Source organism: Manis pentadactyla, chromosome 4, assembly GCF_030020395.1.
Source record: "Manis pentadactyla isolate mManPen7 chromosome 4, mManPen7.hap1, whole genome shotgun sequence".
In the NCBI taxonomy this organism is placed as follows: domain Eukaryota; kingdom Metazoa; phylum Chordata; class Mammalia; order Pholidota; family Manidae; genus Manis; species Manis pentadactyla.
In genome coordinates, this window is record NC_080022.1 from 146,002,885 (window position 1) to 146,009,086 (window position 6,202).

The window sequence follows — 6,202 nt, forward strand, 5'->3', positions numbered from 1 at the left end:
GGGCTGTACCGCCTGCACTCGGAACTGCCTGGCCCTCCAGCCAGGGCTGGGCGCCTGAACCACCTCACTGCCGGACAGCCAGGTCACGGTCTCAAAGTTGTCCCCGCGAGCCAATGCCTCGGCCTCGGCGTGGTGCACGGCCACCCGGTCGAACTGGTAGAGGCCGCCGGAGTGGTCAAAGTGCACGTGTGTGGCCACGGCCAGCAGCGGCCTGCACGCAGCGTCCTCTTTCACGCCGCGGTCCTGCAAGAGGCCGAAGGAGTGCAGGTACTCCGGAAGGCTTCGTAGCCCCAGGCCCGTGTCAATCACCACATCCTGTTCCTAACCACGTACCAGCCAGACGTTGGCTCGGTTGCCCGACTCATAGAAGCGTTCCTGAATCCAGAAGATGCCGTCGCCCAGGGACTTCTGAGCGTACCACTCGAGCGCCGACATGCTTGGCAGGGCTGCGGCTGGGCGAAGTGGGTGTGGGCTTGTGTGCCAACTGTAGGCTGTCCAGAAGCGAGGTGCTGCGGCGGTACGGAGCTGTCGGCCCGCAGCCAAGGAGAAGGCGTACAGCGAGGAGGGGCGGGGCACGCGGGAGGTGTGGGAGGAGAACTGCGGTGACGGGGACGCACGGAGACGCTGCCCGGAGTGTGCGCCTTCACGCGCTCTCCAGGACCGCAGAGAGCAGCGGCGGCTCTGTCCGCACCGGGGCGCTGGAGCAGTGCAGCATCTGTAGCCGCAGGAGAGGGAGCGTTAACGCAGGGGCTACTGCAGCAAACTGCAGACACACTGGGGAAGTCGACACGTTCCCCATCCCCGGGGTCTGACTGCAGAGGCCAGCAGCTAGGCCCCAGAGGCACAAGCCCGCCCGCCCTCCGCACGCCGCGATGCGCTCTCTCCAGCCGGTGCAGAACCTGCTCAAGCCTGTTGGACGACTACCGCGTCTGCCAAGGGCTAAAAGGCTCTCTCTCCGGTGGTCTAAGAATCAAATGGACAGATTAACAGGAGGAAAAAAAAAAAAAGCTTAATGGTGTACATAGGGGGAATCCATAGACATGAGATTCTAAAGACAGTCAGGGACAGTGACGTATATATGTCATTTTGGATGAAGTGGCCAGGGTAGGGAAGGAAGGCAGTTTACAGGAATATGAAAAAGTAAATGGTAAACAAACGTTTGCCAGGCCGTACAGAAACAATGGGGCTCAGAGGAATTTTAACAGACTTTGCTAAATTCCTCCCTGTCTACCATTCCTGGTTCATACTATAAAGTAGTTAACTATGGTGACAGCTGTCTTCCTGAAGCAGGTCTGCCATCTAAATTCTTTGTATTCAGCTGGAAGGAGGCAGATGAGAAGTCAAAGTTTCTTTCTGAGTCCAATGGGCTTTGAACATTTTCAGCTCCAACATCTCTAAATGCCAAGCTGGCACATGTCGGGGCAGCCTGCCCTTGGTCCCTACACTCTCTGCGTTTACTAGCTCCCTGAACCCTCACAATTACCCAAGGAGGGCCAGTGTTATTTTCTACACTACATATTTCCAAACTATGGATGAGGAAACAGATGTGCTGTGAGGCTGACCCACAGTTACAAATAGCTCTGAGATTCAAACCCAGGCCCATCCGACGCCAGAGCCCTGCAGTCCCCACATCACACGGTTTGGGGTGGAGGAGCTCAGCTAGGAGGTGCTGAATCAAGCCTGCTCTCTGGTTCCCACAAGAAAAGAGAGGTTGCCAAGGGCCTCATCAAACGCCCGGCATTTCCTCTGCTTGTCTGCGTGCTCCCCCCACCCACCTCAGGCTGGCAGCACGGTGGGTGGAGTCATAGGCCCAAGACCACAAAGCCTGGTGCATCTGCAGAGTCACTAGCGGTGCACGCTGTCACTTTACTGAGGATCCCCGGTAACAGGAGAAGCTGTGCAGGCTTCGTCTGACTCAGTTCGTTCTCACCGACTGCAAAGAAAAAAGAGCAGGGGCCTGACACCTGGAGATGGTTCATATTTCAAGAAGGAAGGCAGTCAACAACAGAAGTGTGTGTGTGTTGGTATACACAGCACAGCAAACTTGACTAGGATTTGGATTGTCCCTTTCACACCCATTCTGTCCTTCAGTCCTTGAAAGAGAAGGAGATAATCTTGTTACTCTTAGATGCAGTGAAGCAAAGAGGGTTAAAAGGCTTGTGGAGTCACTCAAGATCTCTATCCCCTTAGTCAGTAGGAGAAATATTTAAGGTACTTCACTGGCTGGGTTATTTTGAACAAGGAGATAATATGTGTAGAGCAGTGGCTCTCAATACCACCTGGGGACTTGTTAGAAATGCAAATTCTTGGACCTCCCCCCACAAATACTGAGTCTTAATTTGGGGGGCCCAGCAATCTCTGCATTCACAACCTCTGTATTAGCTGACCCCCGGGCTCCCAGTGCTCCTAAAATTTGAGAACCACTGACGTGAAGAATCCACCCTGGCACCCAACAGGGTGAATTCTCAATGAATACTTACAACTTTGGCCAAAGGTCACAGAGCTAGTCATGGAAAGTCAAAGACTTGGTGTCTTGTCCTACTGATTCTAGACAACTTTTTCCACCAAGTATAATCTTATCACGTAGGAAAGAGATTGGCATATCTGGGAGGATTGGTATAAGGTCAGACATGGTGTTAAGTAGAGATCACCTGAAAATATTCAAGTTTCAGGATTGGAAAAATAACAGGACTGAGCCTTAGGCATGTGAAATGCCATGGACACTTCATACGTGGTGTATCGTTTAAGACTCTTACAGGCTGGGAGGCTGGCAAAGTCAAATGTGCACATGCCATTCTTACATCTGCACATGTCTGTGTATATAGCCCCTCATACATACGAGTTGCTAATCCCATTATCCACAAGTGGGTTAAATCTCTACTGTCATCAGGCTGGCTCAGATTGAGTTTATCTTTTATATTACAAATAGCTTTTAGAATTAAAATCATTATTATAACAACATTAAACACACAGAAGAAATCGATGTCATGTCACTCTCAAAGAACTATTTGTTTCTCACTCTGCATTATTTAGCTCTTTGTAGAGAAATCTTTATATCATCCCAATTTTATCCTTTCCTTTTCTCACTGACTTCATCGTAAATATTTTCAGTGATGCCCCTCATCTTCAAAATTGCCATTGTGATGACTGAAAAACAGGCCTTCAAACTGATTTGATGTAATTTAACTACAGGGATTTGGCTGGCTACCACTATTTCCTCAATCAGAGTGTTGGGCCTAGTTTTCTATATAAGTGACATTTTTGTCATGTGATGCTCTTCTTTAGATTAAATTTCTAGAAGTGGAATTATAGGAAAAGAGGGTATGAATAGGACTACTGGAACATATAGGAAAAATGTTTCCAAAAGGAGCATAACAGTTTACTCTGTCAGTAGCAATGCATAAATACACCTGTTTCACAAAGAATGGTCCTCAGCACCGGCGACATCATTCCACTCTTCCCACTCCAGTCGCCAATACAGCGAAAATGCAATCATATGCTATTATGGGTGTGACTTTCCTTTTTATAAATCCCAGATCCCTTCTTCTTTCCAAAGACAGAGGTGGTCAAACCGACTTCAAAAAAAATTCATTTCAATAGTGTGTACGTGTATGTGCCTGCATGTTGTATATGTGTATGTGTCTGCATACATATATGTATCTGTATCATCTCTGTGTGGTACCTGTGTATGCCTCAAAGAGCACACATGTGGAGTGCCTATATCTGAGGTTTTGCTGCAGACATTGTGTTTCTGAGCATGCATTCCTTGGACTTTGCTTACATGTATGTATGAATACATTGTTTTGTGGGATCACGGATGGCAATGTCATGAATGAAATCAAACACAGACCATTTATGGTTTAACACAATCCTTCCATCTGTGCTTCTTGTTAACCATCACTTTCTTGCATAGCTGTCTCCACAAATGAATGGACAAATTAATGAGTTTAATATTTAGAGGAGTTAGGGCCCTTTTGCCAGAAAAAGCAGATAGCTACACAGAGGAGACTTTTCATGTAGAAAATAGATAATCCTGAGTAGGCTGGAACTTTGAGAACCATTTATCAGGCAAGTGATACTGAGCAGGTCACATACCACCCTTCCACACCTCTATTTTCTGAGGCTAAAGTGGGGATCATAAGAAAGGATGACTATGAAAGTTACATGGACCACAGAAGGTATCAGGGGACGGGGTGTGCCCCACAGGGCAAGGAGTGGAGGAGAGCCAGGTCCTGTCCCAGAGCCCATCTCTTCTCAGACTCTGAAGGGCGAAGGGTTGTCAAAAGTCTCTGCAAAAGTCTGGCTTGATGAGATGTCAAAGCTCACACACCATTGCTAACTACATGCAGGGGGCAGACGGAACTTCAAATCACGGGATCCATGGGGGAAAGACAGTCAAAAGGTCCTCATGGATGGAGGGAGTTGGGAATCACTAGGACAAATCTGTATATTCCAAACTTTTGGAAAACCAGCAGAACTTCTCTCCTCCCTACACTTGCATCCATAAAACCCTTATGGGGAACCCCAACTATGACACAGTTGGAGACAGTGGCAGAGGCTGGGTGGGCTGCCCCCTCTCCCTCCCTGGGCTCTGCTGAGGGGCTCCTGGAGCACCCACACACCCCATAGCTCCCCCAGTGACAGCCTTGCATCTGGACGGCCCTGGAGTCCCTGCCAGCACTGCCGTGCTCCAAGGCTAGATCATGGTTTCCAAGCAGCAAGAGCAAAACCAGCTGACATTTATCAAGAGCTTTCTCTGTGCCAAGGTGTGTGCTCCGCTCCCTGCACACCTGATCTCATTCTATCCTCGTGTGTTCTCCAGGAGGAAGATTCTAATAATACTATTAGGATCCCCATTCTACAGCCACAGAATATAACGGCCGACACAGGGCAACATAGAGAATGTGTCCAGGTTCCCTCAGCTTGTAGATTATAGGGCCCAGAAGCAGACCTAGACAGTCTGGGTCTGAATCTGTGTCCTCAGCCCTACTCTGTAAAGCCTGCCAGTTTTGAGAGGTAAGTGGCATCTTTTGGACTTAAATTTCCCAATTCCTCATCAAGAGACTTTGTGACACTCACCTTTTTCTATTTTTGGGGGGTTTTGTTTTGTTTTGCTTTGCTTTGCTTTTAAGTATAGCTATGGGAATGGTCCCAAATTATCCTCATTCTTTTCCCTAAACCCCAATGTGATCAGAGCAGAGATACTGTCTAACCTAAGTGAGTAGCAGGCCACTAACACTGACAACACCCATGGCTGCTGGTGTTCCTGTGCATATGTGCTTGATGGCAGGGCAAGATGGGCCTGGAGGCAGGGGAGTACCATCTGATGCCTCTCGACATTCTATAACAGCACCTTATTTAATAGTCACTCCAAAGAGGTAGATATGATTATCCCCACTTCACAGATGGCAAAGCTAAGGCTCAGAGAAAATTTGCTGGGCATACCCCAGCTCAGAAGTAGCAGAGTCTCGATCTGGACCCAGGTCCATGCGACCTTCCATCACACTGCACCAGATTTGGTGGCCTTTGGGGACAATGGGCCCTTGCTCTTCTTCAGAGCCTTCCTCCAAGCTACCAGAGTTCCTGCTTTGCCTGCCTCCATCCCAGCCCTTGTTACCCAGTCCTGCTGATGCTTGTCACCATGTCTGTCTCCCCCACTCCTTGGGGGTCCTTAACACCAAAGGGCATGAGCACAGAAGGCCCTTGGTGAAGGTTTGCTAGGGACTGAGCAGCCCAGCCCCACTGCACAGTCCAGGCCACTGTGGGCCCCAGGTTTTGTGGCCTGCAGTTCTTAGAATGCCTCAGGCCCTTTAAGATTCACCTCCCTCCCACACATGGTGGCCCTCTTGGGGCTCTGGGAAATCCCAGGGCAGTTTTTGGACTCAAAGTGTTTTCCCCCAAAGTTGAGTGAGCAAAGGGACATTCAGCCTCTCCCGGCTGTAAGGACTCCTGTCTGTCCTTCCGTCTGCTTCATGACCACGTAGGGCCATGTGAATGAGACGCTTGGATCTGGAGTCAGCAGACATGGGTGTGAGTCCTGCTCCAACACTTGCCGCTTACGTGATCTGGGGCAAATTCCTTAACTTCCTGAGCCTCTAAGAGGAAACAGTTCTAACTGATCATGAACACACAGTGATGTTGCGAGAGTCAAATAAGATAACGCATGGAAAGGACTTAGCACAGTGCCTGGCTCTGAGGAGGT